This window comes from Theropithecus gelada, chromosome 12, assembly GCF_003255815.1.
Source record: "Theropithecus gelada isolate Dixy chromosome 12, Tgel_1.0, whole genome shotgun sequence".
NCBI lineage: Eukaryota > Metazoa > Chordata > Mammalia > Primates > Cercopithecidae > Theropithecus > Theropithecus gelada.
Window position 1 is genome coordinate 97,342,791 of NC_037680.1, and position 23,546 is coordinate 97,366,336.

General features: G+C 38.9%; 1 long non-coding RNA gene across 1 annotated transcript in view; it reads left to right on the forward strand.

The window, feature by feature from the left end:
• LOC112635778 overlaps positions 1–17,841 on the forward strand; it is a 74,947-nt gene extending 57,106 nt beyond the window's left edge. Inside the window, exon 4 of the long non-coding RNA XR_003122085.1 lies at positions 16,661–17,841. This is a non-coding gene — a long non-coding RNA (uncharacterized LOC112635778). The remainder of the gene's footprint in view (positions 1–16,660) is intronic.
• Positions 17,842–23,546: the final 5,705 nt, after the last annotated feature.

The window sequence follows — 23,546 nt, forward strand, 5'->3', positions numbered from 1 at the left end:
GGATGGATTCTTATTAAATTGTAGCACAGAACAACCCCCAAGCTGCAGAGAGGCTTCCGATGAGGAAGGTGTATTTCGGTCATGCTGTACTTCCATCTGGAGTCAGCAGGGGGCTCTGTTCTACACTGTTCTCACTCCGGGGCCCAGCCCGCCCAAGCAAGACAATCTAAAATATTGCAGATCATGGTCATGAAGGGAGGGAACATGGCGAATCATACACCGGCTTTACCCAGAAAGTAGAAACTTTTTTTGGTTTCTAACCAAAAGTGACACACATCACTTTTGCTCACATCCTAATGGCCAAAAACAAGTAATAATGTGAAGGGGTGCAGCAATGCCATGGTATCACGTGCCTGGATGAAGGGGACCCAGAAACACGAGTGAAGAGCATTAAGGACCCATCTGGTTCTGAAATACTTAGTACACTCTCCTTTGCACGCGCAAAATACCCTCACCCTTTTTTTTTTCCAGGTGAGACAACCCAAAATTGCCATTCGGTCACAGCATGTAGCTCAAAGTGCAGGATCTCTGGGTGACAGGAAGGATGAGAAGTCTTCACAGCAGAGGTTGATGTGCAGTAGTCTGTAAGTCCAGTGCCAGTTATGCTCCCCACATGCTCAGGACCCCAAAATGGAGCAAACAAAGGACCACTGAAGTAAAGACTCACATTCAGACAGAAGAATGGGAGCACACACAGCAGACATAGGGCTGGCTGTAGCAACTCTAAATTCTCATTTCTCAAGTATTTTGAGGATTATTTTTACTTTTTTATTTTTATTTTTTGAGGCAGGGTTTCACTCTGTCACCCAGGCTGGAGTGCAGTGACACGATCTCTGCTCACTGAAGCCTTGACTTCCGGTGCTCAAGCTTTCCTCCCATCTCAGCCTCCCAAGGAGCTGGGACTACAGGCACGGAACCACCATACCCAACTAACTTCTGTATTCTTGGTAGAGACAGAGTTCCACCACATTGTCCAGGCTGGTCCTGAACTCCTGAGCTCAAGTGATCTGCCTACCTTGGCCTCCCAAAGTGCTGGGATTCCAGGAGGACAACCTTTAATTAGGCACTGTTTTCACTTCCTGGAAGTAACCTCCTTGTCCTTGGATCACTGTGGTTCCTGGTTCTGCCCTCTGGGAGAGTCTTCCTCTCCATTACCCTCCTTCAAATCCAAAGTGGGTATCCGAGGAATATGCCCACCTGAAAACTCAGCAGTCTTCTAGACACACTTTGGGCCTGCAGACAATTGTGTCAATTGGAGGTCCCTGGGTCGTTTGGAGTTTCAAACAGTCAATCCATTTTTATGCAAGTTGATGATCCTTTTGGTAGTGTAACTCCCTTAAAAATTAAGTTGGCTTCCTATATACTTGACAGTGAGCTCTATTTTCAAATAGTCTCACCCACAGTCCTTTTTGAGACAAAATTCTGACATTCTTTGGCTTTCTCATGCCTATACCTTTCGCTTCCTGCTTCATTAAAGCTCTGCTGAGCCCATCAAGCTTTAGCAGAAGAATTACATACTTAGTCTCCTTTTTGTTCAGTTGAGTGGATTTAATGGACACCACATCCTTGGTGAGACCTTTGATCTGAGACCCCTTAATTCTTTCAGTGATTTTAACAGTAGGTGTGAAGCCCATACTCCAAATTTATCTTTGTGAAAAGGCTACATGTTCTTGCCTTTGTTTCTCGAAGAGTTTTTAGTTTTATCTTTTGCTGTTAAGGAATGAAACACAGATGCTACTTCAAATTCTAAATGTTCTCAAATTTATGGACTCTCTCTATTTCCTTTCACCTTATTGCAGATTTCTCATTTGTTCTCTGGGCTTATCCCCCCCCCCCTTTTTTTTTTTTGTAATATACCTTCCAAAGCAGCCACCAGCTGCTACATAATAGCAGTTTCCAATCTCTTTCCTTAAAGCTACCAATGCATTAGGTACATAATCTGCTGCCCAGACTACTGTGCAGTTTTTGAGACAATTTCACTAAAGGTTTCACTGTGGCATTGCGTTGATCATCACCTTGTTTGCCTTCAGCGATAGCTTCCATGTCACTTGCTGCCTGAACACTAAGCGATTGTCACAGAGTTCAGGATTATGGTCTCACAGCACTTCCCTTCAAGTTTCCATTTTCTGTGTTAGTCCAGAATGACTAGGTCAATGCTGTGGCAAGAAGAAATTTCTCAAATCTCAGTGGCTTAAAACAACACAAGTTTATTTTCACTGGTTCTACATGTCTATCTTGCAACCTCAGGAGGCTGTGCTTATATATTTCTCACCCCGAGATCCATGCTACGGAGCCTCCACTACCTGCCCTGTCCTCAGAGAAGAGGGAAGGGCATGTAGTGAATCAAGGATGAGCTTTGAACGTCTTCTGCCTTGAAGTGGCCATTTTGAATCACTGGTCAAAGAAAGTCACATTGTGGTGTCTAATTTCAAATGGTTGCGAGGAAGTGCGAAGTCCTTCCTAAGCACGCTGTAAATCCTTTAGTACTAATTTCCGCTTCATCTCTGAGCATTTGCATATGCTGTTTGCTCTTCCTGGAATATCCTTTCCTTTCTCTCCTCTGCCTTATGAAGTCCTAATTCAAAACACACAACACAGGTCCCCTATATCAGTGGTCCCCAACCTTTTTGGCACCAGGGGCCAGTTTCATGGAAGACAATTTTTTTCCTGGACAAGGGCTGATGTGGGTGTGGAGGCAGGGTGGGTTTCAGGATGAAACTGCTCCTCCTGAGATCATCAAGCATTAGATTCCTATAAGGATCGTACAACCTAGATCCCTTGCATGCAAAGATCACAATAGGGTTTGCACTCCTATGAGAATCTACTGCCACCCACTGATCTGACAGGAGGAGGAGCTAAGATAGTAATGCTCACCTCCGCTATGCGGCCCGGTTGCTAACAGGCCACAGACCAGTACCAGTCTGCTGTCCAGGGGTTGGGGTCCCTGCTCTATGTTACAAAACATTTCTCAACATGACATTGAAGAAAAAGCCCTACTCTCTGGTGTTCTTATGGAATGTCGCTCCAGCATTTGCCAAATTGCATCCTAATTATGCATTCATGTGATTTTCCCACTAGACTTTGGATTCTCTTGGGGGATATGATTTGATTATTTTTTTCAATTCCAAGTACCTACACTTTGCCAGGCACATGGTAGATGCTAAAGGAATTATTATGGAGTGAATTTGTTCTTGAGATATCAATTATAAAATCGATGGTTGATTCTTTCCTTTAGATTAAGATTTCAATTATACTTTTTGATATAATAATTTTGAATGAAGGATTTGGTCTTGCAGTTATTTTTATTTGAAATGGTCTTCCATTTCTTTCCTTTCATTCCATCTTCTATTATTACAGTCAAGGCTTTCAAAAAAACGCGCTTGGACTACTCTAACAGCTTCTTAGCTAATGTGCTTAGTTTTACTCCTTCTCATTCATTCAATGGCTAAGATAATTACTTCTCATCATGAAAAAGCCATTGTTTTGACCACACCATGCCTCAGAACCTACAGTGATTTTCTATCATTTGTCAGTTCTCACTCTTAAAATACTATCAAATTTGGAACTCAGTCTTTATCTCACAACCTATTTTTGGTTGTCATTATCCATTCCTTCTCAAAGCTTCCACTCTCCTTCGGTCTCAACTAACTTCCCATTGATTTCAAGATAATGTCAAGGCAACTTCAGGGTTTTCTAAGACCCTTCATGACCTGCCTCCTTTCTTTCAACTCTAGACTCAACTTTCTCCTTAGCCAATTCTCTACTTCCATATACAACTAGAGCTACATCTAACTTATCAAATTTCTTCAAATCTGTCTCATCTCTCTCATTTCTAGAACTTTGACCTCACTGCCTGAAACTCTCTTCTCCTTCCTTTTAAGAGACCAAATTCTACTTTCAGTATGACATTCTTCCAGTATACCTTTAAATGCTACTTCATTGGAATATAATCATTCTCGACTCTCCTGGACTTGGTCATGGGTCTGTTTGTTATGCTATACTCCCACATAACATCACCTGCCACATTTTATTGTTTTCCTCCATTTAATGGTCTAGGGCTGAGTGCTGGATCATATCCGCATGTCTACAATAATAATCACAATGGTTAATATTTATTATGTACTTTTGTGTCAAACATTTTGATAGGAATTTTGTATAATGTTGCAGATACTAGCTAGTAGTTCACTAAATCCTTTCTATCTCCTGGAAACTCAGCTGGATGGCATTTCCCAGGCTCCTGTGTAGTTAGATGTGAGCAAGTGATCACATTCTATCCAATGAGAGGTGAGTGGGATGATAAGCATCACTGTAAGATCTAGTGTATAAATCCTCTCACCCAAGATCATCTGAGTTCTCTCCCCTTCCCCTGAAGAGTACAGCCTGAATAATCCTGTAGAATGGTATCATACCAAATCAAAACCAATTGACTTCATAGGAACCAAAAATTAACTTCAACTGTATTAGGCTGTTTTTGGTTACATTTTTATAGGACCTACCATCTTTCTTTTATAGGTCTTTTACCTGTAAAAGACCAATGGTAGGTCTTTTATAGGACCTACCATTGATTGCATTTCTAATCAATACAAACACATTTTTATTAAATTATCAGGTGTGAATATTATTATAATTACCACTTTTATATGATTAAACTCAGACAAGGAAAGATGAAGTAACAGCTCCAAGGAAACACAGGTAAGTGATGGGGCCTAGATTCAAATCCAGACAGGTTGACCTCAAAGCCTAAATTTTAACAATAGTGCCCTCTATTACTGTATTACATATTAAAATGACAACAACATATTAAAGTGACAAAAAAATCAAGCAGAAACATATTTTAAAGCTACAGTAATTGAAAGAATGAAAGAAAACAGAGAATACTGGAGTAGAATCATGAAGCTCAGAATCAGAATCCTATTTTATAACTACTGAGCCAAAAATTGCAGTGTTTCAAATTAGAAGTGAAAGTTACATATTTTCATACTTGTAGACATATATTATACATGGATTTAAAATATTAAATATAAAAAATAAAATCACAATAAAATCATAATAAAATGGCAGATTGTATTCTGATTTTATGATTTGTAACTTTTTTTTTTTTTTTGATTTGTAACTTTTAACAAAACATTCAGTACTTAGTAAATGTTCAATAAATATATTGACAGTTAATGAATCTGACTTTACGACTACTTGTCATCTGACTTGATGCCCCCATTCCATCACTTTGTTTCAGAAAATATGTGTTGGGGCATATTTTGGATGCCTATAGAGAAAATAAAATCCCTAATAGAGATATAGTTTTCAGGTTTTGTGAGATTTTATGTTAGAGAGGATATTTTAGTTTATTTTAGAAGTGTTAAGTGTCTTAAAGGGCATAAATAGAAAAAAAAAAAAAGATACCTGGGTAAAAATCATCAAAACTTAAATCTTACATTTCTAAGGACAGCAATCAGTTCAGAATTGTTTAGTTCATACTCATGTTCATTTTACTTATAGGATGTTTACTGCTATCACGATTAGTTGAGGCATTTGGTCAATATATTGAAAGGCAAATAAAATGTCATATTCTATGTGTTCATTAGCAAAGAGCTCAAAATGATTTTCTGTTTATTAGGTCCCCAGTTCTTCAAAATCAAAACTTGGAAAATTTACTCAGAAGATTTCTAGTGGCCAGGAATCTTTCATGAAGAAGACCTAGGGCCTTAGGTCAGTGTTAGTGTTTTTAATAGAAAATATATATATATTTTATCATATGTCAATTTTTATTTCAATTAAGGAACTTATATGAGAATGCCTGAAACATCTGTGTTTCAATATATACAGTATATATAACTGTTTTAGCAGGATGTCAAGGATTAAAGATTTGCCACTCTTCCCCTGGAGTGGTGAGGTCTATCTTTCCTTCCCTTGAATATGGCCTGTCTGACTGACTGTCTAGTAGAATGCAGTGGAAGTGATGCTGTGTGGCTTTAGGAGCCAGACCTTAAGATATCTGCAGCTTGTGCCTTTGTCTTCTTAGAGTCCTGCTTGTAGAAAGCAAGCCACCATGTAAGAAATCTGTGTTAGTTTGCTGAAGATAATGGCTTCCAACTTCATCCATGTCCCTGCAAAGGACATGGTCTCATTCCTTTTGATGGCTGCATAGTATTCCATAGGGCATATGTACCACATTTTCTTTATCCAGTCTATCATTGATGGACATTTGGGTTGATTCTATGTTTTTGCTGTTGTGAATGGCGCTGCATTTATTGAATACACGTGTACATGTATCTTTATAACAAATTATATTCATTTAGATATATACCCAGTAATGGAATTGCTACATCAAATGGTATTTCCTGTTCTAAATCTTTGAGGAATCACTACACTGTCTTCCACAGTGGTTGAACTAATTTACATTTCCATCAGCAGTATAAAAGCGTTAGGAAAAATAGCTAATGCATGCTGGACTTAATACCTAGGTGATGGGTTGGTAGGTGCAGCAAACCACTATGGCATGCATTTACCTATGTAACAAACCTGCACATCCTGCACATCTACTCCAGAACTTAAAATAAAATAAAATACAAAGTCTGTGATGCCAGTAGCCAAAGATGTTCCTTTATGCCACCAGCCATTCCTTCTATTATGCATGCCTTTGGGAGTTCCCTTTGCTGAAATCTGGACTGGGCCTGTCACTTGCTCTTGATTAATAGATAGTGGCCAGGGTGATGCTGTGTCACTTTGAATTCAGGTCATAGGAAGCTTAGAAATCTCTTGTCTGAGCTTTTTGAGACACACACTCTTGGAATGCTCCCTCTTAGCACCTAGCTGCCATGATGTGTGAAGTCAAAGTCCCATAGAGAGGCCAGGTGTAGGTGCTCCCGGTGATCCTTACAGCTGTGCTCCCAGAAACAGTCAACATCAATGGCCAGTCCTGGGCCCAAGCTTTTGGGCATCCAGATCAGTTAAGCCTTAGGATAACTATACCCCAGTTGATACCTGGCAGCAACCATATAGGAGACCTCAATACTATGAGAAATTATCATAAATCATTGTCCTGTTACAAGCAATGGACAGCTGGAGCAAAATCTGACTACTCGGAGACTTTCATAACAGAGGAGCCTTCTCTGCCACTGTGAAGGATGGCAGCATGACTGCCCCAGAGGAGCTACTGGATTGGCTGAGAGTCTTATTATCTCTTAGCCATGCAAGAAGAAAGAGGCCACATTCAAGAACACGAAGAGCCAGAAATGCATGTCAAACCTTTCTGGACTGGCCAGCCTAGGTTAGCCACTCATGAACACAGATGAGTGAGTGACCCCAGGTGACACCATAGGGAGCAGAGAAATGCTTCTCTGAGCCCTGCGTAAGCTCCTAGCACCCAGAATGGTGAGCAAACGAAAGGTCGTTGCTTTACCCCACAATGTTGTGGAGTAATTTGTAATGCAGCATAAGATAACTCTATTTTGATCATCTCAACATCTGAGATTAAATCTATACATCCAAAGCTAGATCTTTTTAGACTGTGATTTTAATATGTGTGTAAATTAACAGGAGCAATGGACTAAAGTCTGAAAGTGTTTTAGGATAAGTTGCTGAGTGCATCGAGAAGAAATTAAGTTATTTAAATACTTATGTCCAAAGTGTTGGATGGGAACAGTGATGGAAAAGGGCAGAGAAGGAGGCTCAGCTGCTCCTGAATTTGTGGCGGACATGAGATAGGTTATCCTGGAGGATGTAGGACTCCGGTTGCTCAGACCTGCTGCTATCTACCCATGGCACACAGAGCGTGCATTTGTGGGCTGCTACTCTTTCCCACCTCCTTCCCTTTGACACCTCTTTCATCATGTCTACATGTCCCCAGAAAGACAGGCATATTCTGACTCCTCACTGCAGGGTCACCAGCATGTCAACAGATCACTGACGTTTGAGTTGTTGGGAGAAAACCAAAGAATGCAACCAATACGTAAATCTCCCTATGACTGATAATTCTCTCCTCCCGTTGCTTTTTCCTCCAGCCACTTCTCCAGATAGACAACAAGCTCAGTGGGTGCTGCAAGAATCAAGGCATCTGCTCACCCACAGTCCCCTGCACTAGAGCTATCGGCAGTTTGTATGTACAGCAGGGAAGCCAGTTGATATTAGCTGCTCCCCAGAACCATGCATCCTGTCACTTCTCTTCACATTGTCATACTTGCTTGAAGCCCACAACTTTCCAGAAAGCTCCACCCCCAGAGCTTGGTTGTTTATTTATGGACAACATACTCTTGGACCCTAAAATTATGGTTGGAGTTTGATTTGAGCAATTGTTAATTGAGCAGTGTAATGGGGACAGAAAACAGAGCAGCCATCTCTGCCACTGTGATGGACAGCAACATGACTGTTGCTGCTGTATTTGCTGAGAGTCCTACCTTCTCAGGTCATTGACACTGTTCCCCTGGATCCAACCCTCAGAGAAACAGTGCTTTTCCAGAGTGTTTCCCTGTCCCCATCCATGCACAGGTCAGCTCTGCAGAGCATGGCCTGAGATTTTTCATTTCTTCCATTAAAAAAAAATCTAAAGTATGCAAATGCTTAGCCTGAAGGAAGAGCTGGCACTTTCATCTTTCAGTAAGTAAAGGAAGCAGTGGTGAGAATGACTGGTCTGGATTTAATTCTAACCTACACGGAAGGACATGTCGATGGGCTCTGAATAACAGGAAACTTAGAAGAAAGAAGTGATCTCATGTTAGAGTTGCTAATTATAGAACACAAATGTAATGAGTATATCAGACTCAGACCCAGGTTTTATAAAAGCAAATTTCAAAAGGTTCCAAGAAAATGTATAAAATAAATGTCTCAGCTGGCTAGAAATTATAAAGCAATGGAAGATGGACATTCTTAAAATAAGTAAGCCAGGAGCAAGGAAACAGAAAAGGACATGACATTCTCATAAATGTTTTCAATAAGGAAAACAACTGGAGGAGCCTGCAGTGGAAGGTGATATAAAAAGAATTCAGTGGCTGAGTGTGGTGGCTCACGCCTGTAATCCCAACATTTTGGGAGGCTGAGGCAGGTGAATCACGAGGTCAGGAGATCAAGACCATCCTGGCCAACATGGTGAAACCCCGTCTCTACTAAAAATACAAAAATTAGCCAGGCATGGTGGCGGGCACCTGTAGTCCCAGCTGTTCGGGAGGCTGAGGCAGGAGAATTGCTTGAACCAGAGACGCAGAGGTTGCAGTAAGCCGAGACTGTGCCACTGCACGCCAGCCTAGCGACAGAGTGAGACTCCGTCTCAAAAAACAAAACAAAACAAAACAAAACAAAAAAAAAAGCAAAGCAAAGAAAAAGAAATGGGTGTGGCTGCACAAGAAACCTCTGATCCATTCATATTTTAAAATACCATACATGGAAGATAGAGAGAAGAATGATGGCCTAAGCCAAATAAAAAATGAGTGACAAACTCAGCAGGTGTAATGACAAGAAAGTTAATGATTCAGAGTAAATTAAGGCTTGTAGAAAATGCATGTAACACTTAAAACATCTTTGGGTGAATTTAGGTTATAAAGAATAGGGAGGACATAGACTTCTTGCTGAGGCAGGATTATTTACAAATGAAAGAGAATAAAATAACAAAACCAGTAAACAAATACTCTGCTTTAATAATGCCTATAAGGAAAAAGGAAATCTAGCTATGAAAAAGATCACAGACTGTATTGAAATAACATTGGTGCCTGAAATGGGTTAACAAGGCACTGACCCAACAGACTGAAATGGTTCCCTTCTCTGCGTCCAGGCAAACTGTTCCCCAGAATAGCAGAAGAAGAGAAGCATAGCCAATCTGAGGGACAGTGGCTGATAAGAAGCCTCCCTACTTGAAGTGTGCTCCACAGCCTGGCAGTGCCAACGTTACCTGGGAACTTAATGAAAATACAGTCACAGGCTTCACCTCAAGCCTTCTGAAACTGCATTTTAACTGTATATCTTGTGATACACACACACAGTAAAGTTTGGAAAGCTTGTTCTGAAAAAAGAAAAAAAAAGGAGACAAATAAATAACATGATTTTCAATACAGGTCAACTCTGTACACCAAAGCATGCTGAGTTTTGATGCTAATCTCAGCAGAATTGGAGGAGGAATGATTCCAGAGATGGCTTATGTGCATATTGAAGGGCTGTAGTCATCTCTAGGCCTGGGAGAAGTTCACTAGGAACTATGCACACGCACTCAAGCCATCTCAAAGTAAAATGGGGGTGGTATATTACAATGTCAGGTACTTTCACATGTTTGTGAGAGAACACAGCATAAAGGTTAAAAAAAAAAAGGCTCAGCTGGGCGCGGTGGCTCACACCTGTAATCCCATCACTTTGGGAGGCCAAGGCCGGTGGATTACCTGAGTCAGGAGTTTGAGACCAGCCTGACCAACGTGGTGAAACCCCACTTCTACTAAAATTACAAAAATTAGCCAGGTATAGTGGCAGGCACCTGTAATTCCAGCTACTTGGGAGGCTGAGGCAGGAGAATCGCTTGAACCTGGGAGGTGGAGATTGCAGTGAACCAAGATCATACCATTGCACTCCAGCCTGGGGGCCAAGAGTGAAACTCCATCTCAAAAAAAAAAAAAAAAAAAAAAGGCTGAGGAGCCAGGGTTCTGAGTTCAAATTCTGGTTTTGCCACTTGCTGTGTGACTTTCACCAATGGCTTATGTTCTCTGTGTCAGTTTCCTCATATGTAAAACAGGAAAAAAAACCAAAACAACAACAACAACAACAAACAACAATGTTGCCTGTATCATAGGTTGCTGTGAGAAGGAAATAAGTTGATAAAAGTAAAGCACTTCTAAACACATATGGAACCTGGATTGGATCTTGGAACAGAAAGAAAACAGTGATGAAAACTGGTAAATTCCAAATAAAACCTGTAGTTGTAGTTAATAGCAATTCATCACTGTTATTTTCTTAGTTTTGACAAATGTGCATAGTTATGTAGGATGCCAACATTGGAGGGAAGTGGGTGAAGCGTATAAGAATTTTCTGTACTATCTTTGCAATTTTTCTACAAATCTAAACTTTTCTCAAGATAAAGTTTATTTTTCAAAAAATAAATACTTCCTAACATAATAAACACTCTGTAAAGGCAAGCCTAATTGTGCCTAACACATAACAGCACCTAACATGTAATAAACACTCAGTAATGTGAGCTATTATAATTGTTTTAAAAGTTTGTTTATTGATAGTCAGTACATAAAAATTGAGAGAGTCTGAATCCTGATTCAGCAGTGCCTCTTGGATAAAGATTTAGAAGAACAATGATCATGTTTTGAGTTAGGATAAAACTCAAAGAGAGCTAGTATATTTAAAGCTTCAATCCACTAGATTTCCTTTAAGCAAAAGACATCCACTTTAGCTTTAGTGTGGCTTATAAAATCAGAGGAGGTGCAGGATAACAGGCCCTGGAAAGGGAGGATTAGGGACACTCTGGTGATCCAAGAAGCAGGAATGAATGGATAGTCTATTCAGCAGGCAGCTCGGGGAGGTATAAACCATGATAGTTTTCATCTTTGGGTCCTGCAAGACTCATATTCCAAGTTGCAAGAACAACTAATTAGCCTAACCTGAGTTACACGTTCCCTCTGGAGTCCAGCACATGCACAGAGAAGGGAGGAGGAAGCCGTAACAAGAAGGAAGGGAAATAGACCCTAGGCAGGCAAAAGGAACAGAAATCCAGAGGAGACCGGAGTTTTGAAAAGATCTTAACAAAATGGAAAAGGATTCTAATACTACAAAATCTGGCAGCACAGTGGGACTCAACCTGCCACCTACCTGCCCAGACACCTCACTAGGAGGAGGTTAGGGAGCATCCTCGGTGGGTGAAGGTCCTCCTGACACAGCACTGATGAGAAGGCCTTCCTGCTCTTGTTTGGGTTTCATATTTTAGTGGAAATTTTTAATCTGAAATAAATAAGGTAATGTTCCTGGAGTTTCCATTGCTGGGTACCATGATCTCTAAAGTGAGATATATGTAACCCAGAGAGGAGCAAAACAGTTCTTTGTGGGAAGATAAAATTATTAGAACTACTATTAATATTTACATTTTATAGAGAGAAAGAAATTCATTGAACCTAGGTGGTCTTTGTTCTACAGATTGTCACTGGCATGCTCTGTGGGAGATGATCACGTGTCACATACCCCATACTATATACGGGGTTGGAGCAAAGGTTTCATCCTGGTGCCCACACTGCTGTGTGTTCTGGGGATCATGACGTACTTCAACTTAAACAGGCCCAGTTAAGTGGGTTTGAGAAGTAACTTGAGAAGTTTCTCTCAATGAGGCACCAGATCAAAAGTAAAACTAATGGTAGAACAAGGAAACCAAACAAGGTGGGAGAACTTGTACTTCTGTTCCCAGCACAAACTCCTCATTAGCCACATGGAGAGCTAAAAGCAATAGCAATCTAAATAAGTCTAAAGAAGCTGGCTAACAAATTTGAAATTGTCAAGAAGAACATCTGAACTATGCGTTTAGATCTATAACATTGAATGGTAAACCTTGCCCTAACTCAATGGTTCTAAATTAGGGGTGACTTTGCCCCTGAGGAGACATTTGGAATATTAGAAATGCCTGGACATTTTTAGTTATTAAAACTGAGAGGTGCTACTGGCCTGTAGTGGGGAGAGGCCAGGGATGTAGTTAAACCTCCTATAATGTACATTATATAGCTCCCACCACCAACAAAGAATTATCTGGCCTCCAATCAATAGTGTCGAGGTTGAGAAACCTTGAACTAAATTAAATATGTATTATGCCTTGAGATAGCAAATGTATATTATCTAGGCATATACAATTTATGAAGTAACATATAAAGTTAAACATATAACAATATATATTCAAAATATATTTATGGTAGACAACTGTAAATCAATAAAAGACTTTGGACACCATCAGAATAGCACATATTAGATGCTTGATAAAAGTTATTATTTGCCTTTATTTAAAGGCTGGTAAGTTTTTAAAGCCATGTCACTGGAATTATTGAAGAATCTGTGATTGTACAATATAAAATAGAAGATGAAGAAGTTGAAAGAAAGCTGAAAGGGTATTCTGTAGAAAAAAAGATTTGTCTTAGTGGTGTATCTCCAGAGAATCAGAGCTAAGATCACCTAAATCAAACACCAAAAGGACTATTTTGATGGAATAGAAGGAAGATTTTTCTAACAATTTTTTTGGCCAGGTGATGAAATGAGCTGATGCACTACAGTTCTCACTTGGGATAGAATGTTGGCCGAGATGAGCTATATGGGCCTCAGCTTGACAATTCTGCAAATTACTTCTTAAAAGTGTAAACAGCTTCTCGTGCAGTTTGTGCTGTAGTCTAATGTGCCACGCTGTGTGTTTAAAGTAGAGGTTGTGAACTTGTGGTCCCTAGAAGTGTGGTTTGTTTTCAAGAATGGTGTTTAAAAACATTTATAAAATAATACTATTTAACAATTTTTTTTCTTATTCAACTTTTATTTTAGAATAAAGAGGATACGTGTGCAAATTTCTTACAAAGGTATATTGTGTGATGCTAAAGTTTAGAGCATGACTGAATCCGTCAGCCAGGTAGTGATCAGTGTACCCAATAGGAAGTTTTTCAGCCCTTTCCTTCCTCTTCCTCTTCCTGCTCTAGTTGTCCCCATTGTTTATTATTCCTGTCTTTATGTTTAGCTCCCGCTTATAAGTGAGAACAAATGGTATTTGGATTTCTGTTTCCACATTAGTTCATGTAGGATAATGGCCTCCAGCTGCATCCATGTTGCTATAAAGAACATGATTTCATTCTTTTTGATAGCTGCATAGTATTCCATGGCATATATGTACCACATTTTCTTTATCCAATCCACCATTGATGAGTACTTGGGTTGATTCCAAGTTTTGCTATTGTGACTATTGCTGCAATGAACATAGGGTTGCATGTGTCCTTTCAGTAGAATGGCTTATTTCCCTTTGGGTACATACCCAGTAATGGAATTACTGAGTTGTATGGTATTTCAACTCTTCAGTTTTGAGAAATCTTCAAATTGCTCCCCACAGTGGCTGGACTAACTTACATTCCCACCAACAGTTTGTAAGTGTCTCCTTTTCTCCACGGCCTCGCCAATATTTGTTGTTTTTTGACTTTCTAACAAAAGTTACTGTGACTGGCGTGAGAAGGTATCTCGTTGCGGTTTTGATTTGCATTTCTCTGATGATTCACGATGATGAGCATTTTTTCATGTTTATGGGTCATTATATGTTTTCTGTTGAGAAGTGTCTGTTCATGTCTTTTGCCTATTTTTTAATGAGCTTATTTGCATTTTGCTTATTGATTTGTTTAAGTCCCTCATAGATTTTGAATCTTTGTCAGATGTATAGTTTGTGAATATTTCTCCCATTCTGTAGGTTGTCTGTTTACTCTTTTGGTAGTTTCTCTTGCCATGCAGAAGTGCATTAGTTTAAGTAGGTCCCACTTGCAAATTTTTGTTTTTGTTCCAATTTCTTTTGAGGATATATGCTTAAATTATTTGCCGAGGTTAATATGGGGAAAAGTATTTCCTAGGTTTTCTTCTAGGATTTTTATAGTTTGAGGCCTTACATGTAAGTCTTTATATTGAGTTAATTTTTATATCTGGTAATAGGTAGGGGTTCAGTTTCATTCTTTTGCATATGGATAAACAGTTATCCCAGCACCATTTATTTAAGAGAGGGTCTTTTCTCCATTGCTTATTTTTGTTGAACTTGTGAGGATCAGCTGGTTGTAAGTGTGTGGCTTCATTTCTGGGTTCTGTAATCTGGTCTATTGGTCTATGTGTCTGTTTTTGTGCCATTACCATGCTGTTTTGGTTACTGTAGCCTTATAGTATAGTTTGAAGTCAGGTAATGCAATGCCTCTGGCTTCATTCTTTTTGTTTAGGATTGCTTTGGCTATTTGTGCTTTTTTTTGGTTCCATATTAATTTTATAGTTCTTTGTACTTGTGTGAAAAGTGACATTGGTAGTTTTATAGAAATAGCATTGAATCTGTAAATGGCTTTGGGCAGTATGGCCATATTAATACTATTCATTCTCTTCCAATTCATGAGCATGAAATGTTTTTCCATTTATTTGTGTCCTCTCTGATTTTTTTCATCAGTGTTTTGTAGTTCTTGTAGAGATCTTTCACCTCCTTGGTTAGTTGTCTTCCTAGGTATTTAATTTCTTCATGGCTATTATAAATGGAATTATGTTCTTAATTTGGCTCTCGGTTAGAACATTATTGGTGTATAGAAATGCTACTGATTTTTGTATATTGATTTTGTATCCTAAAACTTTACTGAAGTCATTTGTCAGTTCTAAGAGCTTGTGGGTGAAGTCTTTAGGGTTTTCTAAGTATAGAACCGTATCATTAACAAAGAGACATAATTTGACATTTTTCCCTATTTGGATGCCTTTTATTTCTTTCTCTTGCCTGATTGCTCTGGCTAGGACTTCCTGTGCTATGTGGAAGAGGAGTGGTGAGAGTAGGCATTCTTGTCTTGTTCTGGTTCTCAATATTTAGAAAGCAAATGGACTTAACATAAGCAATCCAGGTTTCAGGTTTCTTCTGTAATATGAATAGATATGTCAATATCAAGTCCATAGTCCTACCTAGCAACCGGAAGCTGGGATTGTCTGCTTTGCTCATTTCTATAACCTGCTTTAACCCTACAGTAGTTTTCGAGGTAAGTAGTAGTTTAGGAAGCTGACTATAGCCACAAGACTTGGCTGCTAATCCTTCTGCCTTCATTTACTAGTGGTGTAACCCTTGGCAAGGTACTTACCTTCTCTTTATTTTTTTCATATGGGATATGAAGATAACAATAATACCTACCTCACAGGGGTATATAAAGATTAATTGAACTCACTACATACAGAGTCCCTGGAATAGTTTCTGACACATGGCAAGTGTTCAGTAAACGTGACAATTATTTCAGTTTGTGCCCCAGGTAGAAAGGCTACCTGCATTCACACATTCTTGGCAGAGTGTTTGACTCAGCACAGGTCCATCGATCTAACATTACCATTTTAATGGATGTCATGCTAGGAACACAAGCCATGTTTCCATGCAGAAATTGAAGCTATAGTCTAGACCATTTTTATATGTCAGCCCTATGACTATGTAGAGTAATGACAATGAAATAAAGATGTGATTGGGGAGATAAGAAAGGACAGTTTGCTCTGTTTTATGTATCTTTGATAATCTCATGTCAGAAGTTCACAGTGGAAACATGAATCTACACAACTATGACTTTGGGGGAACAATGGGCACTATCACTATAGTTCCACACAATGACACTGGAGACTAGAGGAAAGGACTTGAAAGTGAAATTTAGAGGAGATGGAAAGAATAATGTTCAAAGATGTCTATTCAAGCACCAAAGGATAACTTCAGTTTCCAAAGATGACTAACCTAGCATTTCATCATCTAGGATATTCTAATCAGTTAATTTCAAATGAAGCTTGAGTTAAAATTGCATTATCATCTTGCCTTGCTGGAATTAAAGGTTTGTTTTTATTAGTTGGGTAGGTTTTCTTTTAATTTTAAGGAAAAAAATTAAAAATAGATAGAGTCCCTTAGGAGATATATGGGATTTAGTGAATTTTTACCCAATGAACAAAAACTGGCTTTGAAATTGGTTGTATAACCTTCTTATTTCAGGATCAGGCTGATCAGAGATGCCACACTTACCTTCTTCCATTGGTTGCTATTCAGAGCAAAACTACACAGCCTAGAAATTGCAGGTTCATTCATTCTTCAGTGCTTAACAATCTCCCAAGGAAGGCAGATGCATTTTCCAAGATAGCAGTTTCATCAAAGAACAGCCGATAATGACAGACAAAGAGCTGCCTGGTGGCTTGAGCTTATGTCTGTTTCAAGGATTTACTGAATACTAATAGAATATGGCTTTTGTTGGAGAAAAAGCCTTTGCAGTCAGTGATTGCCTTGTGTCATTAAACCTAGCCACCAATTGGTTCGCCCCACAGGATCTATAATACTTTACCAAATCAGGGGAAAAAATATTAATTAGATTTTTTTAATTTAGAAAAAAGTTGGACTTTAAGTATGTATTTATTTATTCAATAGTGAAAAGATTTGCGTGTATGGTGAGTGATTTCCGTTTCATTACTGTAGAGTGGCACATGGTACATGTGGGAGGCAGAATGAAATGACCTGTAATCCCATTCCCAGTAAAGGGAGTTTGAAACCCCACCTGGCTTTATAAGCATATTTTATTGGGTCATCCTGTTCATATATGCCCTGAGCTACACAATTATGCTTTTCATTACATGTCGTCTTACACTTTCTCTATTTGTATTCATCGGTTTTTGCCTCTCAAGCTATAATATACATTTCACAAGGTCATGGTCCTAGTACTTCTTTTACTCATCCATGTTGTTATTAAGATAGATTGGGCACATGTCATAGGTTGAAAATACATGTTAATTGAGTGGCACAGATTATGGGTTCGGAAAGTGGTAGGAAGAAAGAAGAAGGCTTTGGCAGATTCCAACAGAAGCTGAGTTTTAAAGGAGTAAACGGGAACATTAGAAAAATTTGACCTAAGTGTTAGAAGAAATAAAACTCTGGGAAGGCGACTTGTTCCAACTTTCTGCTAAACCAAGACCTTCAAAACAGGAATTGACAATTTTGAATGATGAAGAGAAATCTTTGGCTATACCAAAATGGTTGTAATATTCAAATTACATAGATTAGGGGGATATAAAACCAGATTAAAAATCTCAGTTCTTTGAATATTTGATATACAGGCTTCCCTCTCACTTCTCTCTGTTTTTCATCTTCATGATTTTTGGCCTAATAAAGACTTTATTAAAAATAAACAAAGGGGTGTCTGATTGCCTTATTTACTGGTGATAATCATAGGAAATATGTTGACTTTCCTTCTGAAACCAGTGGTCTTATCTCCATTCAGTTGCATTTGTATCAATGAAAGGTATTTGGAAATTTACGTGGAAATCAGCATCACATAAGAATTTCAACCCAGTATCGTAACATGATATCAGTGAAATATTTGGGCTGAGGTCACAAACACAGTCGTGAGGTGAGATGAGTGCCTTCAGCACTTTCTCTGAAGTTGTTAAAGAGGGAGTGAATGTCATCCCACTGTCATGGCTTTTGTACAAAAGCTCTGATGATTTTTTATGTAAATACCAGCATTTTTGACATGTACAATTAATGTGTGTGTGAATCAAAATGCTGCCTCTCCTATAATGGATGAGTGATGGATTTTGATTGTATCAGGGCATACGCAGGCCCTCCTGTGTTTGGGTAGCTTTCATAAAATCAATACATCACTGAAGTCCTTCCTACAGAATTTAAAGTAATGGAAGCCACCACCTTGGGTCACCACATCTATAAATTTTTATAGTGTAGTTCACCAGACATATGTCCTCTATTCTTTTTTTTATTTATTTTTATTTTTATTTATTTATTTTTTTGAGATGACGTCTCTCACTCTGTCGCCCAGGCTGGAGTTCAGTGGTGTGATCTCAGCTCACTGCAAGCTCTGCCTCCCGGGTTCATGCCATTCTCCTGCTTCAGCCTCTTGAGTAGCTGGAACTACAGGCACCCGCCACCACACCCGGTTAATTTTTTGTATTTTTAGTAGAGACGGGGTTTCACCGTGTTAGCCAGGATGGTCTCGATCTCCTGATCTCGTGATCCACCTGCCTTGGCCCCCACAGAGTGCTGGGATTACAGGCGTGAGTCACCGTGCCTGGCCCTATTCTTTTATTTATTGTATAAGAGAAAAGATGGTAACTTAACATTCGTTGAACGAGTCCTATGGGTCAAGTTTTTATAGGGCCTTAACATGATTGACTCTTCCATAACATTCTGAGTGAGGTGTGGTTATCCTCATTTGTATAAAAGGAAATTGAAGCACAGCAGTTAAGTGACTTGCTCAAGGCACACACAGCTAATGAACATTAGAGTGAGGATTTGAATCTAGATCTATCTTAAAATATAGTCCGTGATGATTATTCTTTTTCTTTGTCTCCCGTTAAAAATAACAATTTTCAATTTTCTGCAATTCTACCACTCTAATTTACATATTTCTAGAACTGGCATTTATTAGGTATGATCACATTCCACAGCTTCACTTACTGTTTTAAATGTATGCTTTTAATCCTCATCATAATTCTGCAAAGTCGGTAAAATTATTACCTCTTCTATGTTATACATGTGGAAACTAAGACATAGGAATGCTATTTAAATTGCCCAAGGTCATGTGACTATTTAGTGGCAAACCAGGATTTGAGCCTTGGCATGTGACTCTAGAGTCTGTTCTTGTAATCACTATCCCCAACTGATATACTCTGTGTGCTGCACCATGTTAAACAGAGCACAGACATAGCTCTGACCTTGAAGTATGCCATTTAGTATATCGATATCTAATTACCTAATAGGGACTCAAAATAGAGGTTCACTGGGTGTCTCCTTTCAAAATAGTTTATGCACTAGCTGAATTGGGGTGAATAAATAACATTTCTCTGTGCTATGAGTTTTACATGTTTAGGAGTTAATTTCTCCTGCTTAATAACACTGGATTTCGAAAGACCGATTCTCTCCATTCTGCTAAAAACACAGGAGATTCTTTAATAAAAGTATAATTTATGTGATGTTTGCCACCAAGTTATCTTTCCTGTTCACTATAAATTAATTACAGCTGGTATATGGACCAAAGTGGGTTACAATATATTCAGGCACTCACATTATTTCCAAGAGAGAACTCAAAGTAACATCTTACAATTGCTTTGAGTTTTTTTTTTAATAAAATAAAATAAATGGGCATCTTGCTTGCCTTTGAAGATCCCTTTGCTAATCTCAGATTGCCATCTGAAATTTTAATTAGTGAATTGAAATGTGCTTACACAAAGAACCTTGTCCAAGTTGTCTGTTTCTGCCAAATTAAACTATTAAACTAAGTAACCTAATTAAAATCCTTTTAGCTTTTAATCAATATTTTATTTACATCCATATTTCCCAGGAAGCTTAATGAGTTTTTTTGGAAGTGATAGTTATTTCTGTCCCATTTATCAAAGGTCAATTTTAAGAAGTAAATTCTCTCCTCTAAGGCCATGGAGGCAGCAAGAAACAGATGAGGACACCTTTGGTGCAGGCCCCTCTGTCCTCTACCAGCCCTGGGTGCACGGGAAGCTGGGAAGTGCTCCTGCAGCTTCTGGGTGAGGTAGGCAGCTGTGGGAAGATAGGAGCAGCTCCACTGCCATACACACAGCTAGCCCCTCTGCCCTTTCCTCCCAGAGACGCTGGTAACATCTGGCGGTGATTACAGAGAGTGAAAACCACAATGTGCTCTCCAAGGAAAAATGTAGGTTTCCCTATTCCTTATTCTTGAGAGTCAAATAGTTTCATGAGGGGCCTGGGTGCGGTGGTTCATGCCTGCAATCTCAGCATTTTGGGAGGCCAAGGCAGGTGGATCGCTTGAGGACAGGAGTTCGAGACCAGCCTGGCCAACGTGGTGAAACCCCATCTGTACAAAAAAAGCAAAAATTAGGCAGGCATGGTGGCAGGCACCTGTAATCCCAACTACTCAGGTGGCTGAGGCACAAGAATTACTTGAACCTGGGAGGCTCAGGCTGCAGTGAACAGAGATTATACCACTGCATCCCAGCCTGGGCAACAGAGTGAGACTCCATTAAAAAAAAAATGTTTAATGAGGTTTATGAAAATAGCATTCTTTTTATTCATTCCCTGGTCATCCTTCCTCACTCATCCCATTTACCAGAGGCAAGCACTTTCAGATCACTTTATAAATTTATTTATCAATGTCTCTAAGAGGCATACTTACATGACAACTTCCTGATGTCTAAATTTTAGATCTCAACTATTCATTTCCTATTGTAGAAAATAATGACTTAGTTTTCTTCAATCTCCCCTACTCCCATCCACATCCACATTTCAACCACACATCCCATTCTCTCAATACAAATACAGCAGAATTTTGGTTCTATAGGTATTTAATGTTGATATTTTATGACCATATAAACACTATCCTTACTTAAGTCAGTAGGATAGAATTGCTTTTCTTGCCTTGAAAACTCTTTCTTGAATTTGACTGTCTTATGTCTTTGTCTCCTTAGTTTTCTATGTGCCCATCTCTAACCTCAATTTCTTCCCTAATAGATTAAATCTTCCTCAATACAATCAAACATCCTACATTGTAAAAATGAGATATTCTTGGAGACATCACTCCTAGAGCCTTCTGTCCAGGTTGGTTGGTCTTTACAAGTGATAGACAACTGCCACTCTGAGATCACCCGTCACCATCCTGGGGAGTCCTTCATCTCTCTATGAAGTCTCTATGAAGCTTCTGCATTCCTGGATTTCAATCCTCATATTTATCGGTTTATTCTCATGTCTTGATAAGGCACATTCTCCTACATATTCCTGAGAATAAGTACCTGGGAGGCAAATTTTCTAACATCTGACATGTTTGAAAAATACCTTCATTCAACCTTTGCACTTAATTAATAAATAGTTTATCTGGGTATGGAATTCTGGGTTGATGTGGGATATTATATTTTCCAAAAGTAACTACAACAGCTCCCATCCCACATGCTATTAGAATGTGACTTTGATGCTCCTCTCATAGAGATGGGAGGGTGGTCTCTGTTTCCTGATCTGAATCTGAACAGATACGTGACTCTGGTGGTAGTGATGCTATGTGACATCCAAGGGTAAGACACAAAATGTTGTCTAGTGTTAGGATTTTCTTCTTATGTTTTTTTTTTTTTCTTGAGACAGTTACTCTTGGAACCTGTCCAGTGGGTTGGGTTCCTCATACTGTGAGGAAGCAGAAACCACTCAGTGGAGACACCCACATGAAGTAGAAATGATAGCAGCAGCAACTCACCAGTCACATGAGTAAGCTCACTTCGAAGGGAATTCTCCTGACCAGTCACACCATCCTGGTTTATGCTACATGGAGCAAGAAAACGTTCTCTTATGAACCTTATCCAAAGTGCAGATTTGGGAGAAAAACATATGATTTAGAGGTTTGGAATTGTTTGCTATGTAGCAAGAAATAACTGGGACTGTTGAGGAAAAAAATCCCTAGTAGTTTTGAACGTAGCATTCCTGTCTCTTAGACTTCCATACTGCTGTGATAAGTGTGAAGGAATTATAATTTCTGATTGGCTTCACATAATATTTTAAAATTTTTATGGAAATGTGTATGATTTCATTTCTGCCTCTATGACGAAATTTCACAATACTGAGACCTGGTGTGAGTCTTCTTTCATCCATTGTGCTGAACACCCACTCGATGGACGCCTTAATCATGGTAAATGATCTTGCATTTGTTCTTTGATGACTTTTTCTCTTGCTTCTATTCTTTCTTTCTGAATGTCTGTATAAATATTGAATCTCCAGGACTGATTCCCCAAATCTCCTAGGCCCTATTTCATTGTTTTGTTCGTCCCCCTTTTCTATCATTTTTAGGATTTGTTTTACTTTCTGGCATATTTCCAATTCTTTGTCATTCAACCATTCTTTGAGACTTTAAATTTCTTTGAGCATGTTTTGAATTCTCTAGCATTTGCTCTTTGCTCTTTGAGTTTTGATAGTTTCTTATTTTTTCTTCTCATGAATGTACCATCTTTACTTACCTCTAAGATAATATTAACAATAAACATAGTTTTTAAAAAACTCCCTTTTTTTCTTTATGTTCTTATATGTCATTTCTTGTGTCTCCTAAGAAGTCAGCCCTAGAAAAAACAAACACATTTGCTTACAAATATGACATTTTTCTTTTTTCTTTTTTTTTTAAATTGTCAGCTCTCTAGACTAAAACAAAACAAAACACCTTTCTGCATTGTCTGCCTCCTTCAGGTTACCTTTTTCTTTGTATTTGTCTTGACCTCGTCTTTTGTGTTAGAGAATTTCCATGGAAATTGAACGCTCATCGGTGATCGGTCACATTAAATGTGGTCCACCAAAAAGCGGAACAAGCTCTGTGCCATGCTCTTGTCAATCGTGAGTTCCACTTTAGGGTTAATTGGAGGGACTGGCCATTCCATTGGAGGAGCACAGATATCAGTATCTGGGTCTTTTCTGTATCTCGATCACATTTATGTGGAAATAATCTCTTTCTTTCTTTCTTTCTTTCTTTCTTTCTTTCTTTCTTTCTTTCTTTCTTTCTTTCTTTCTTTCTTTCTTTCTTTCTTTTTCTTTCTTTTCTTTCTTTCTCTCTCTCCTTCCTTCCTTCCTTCCTTCCTCCCTTTTCTTTCTTTCCTTCTTTCTTTCTTTCTTCCCTTCCTCCCTTCCTCCCTCCCTTCCTTCCTTCCTTCCTTCCTTCCTTCCTTCCTTCCTTCCTTCCTTCCTTCTTTCTTTCTTTCTTTCTTTCTTTCTTTCTTTCCTTCCTTCCTTCCTTCCTTCCTTCCTTCCTTCCTTCCTTCCTTCCTTCCTTCCTTCCTTCCTTCCTTCTTTCTTTCTTTCTTTCTTTCTTTCTTTCTTTCTTTCTTTCTTTCTTTCTTTCTTTCTTTCTTTCTTTCTTTCTCAGTAA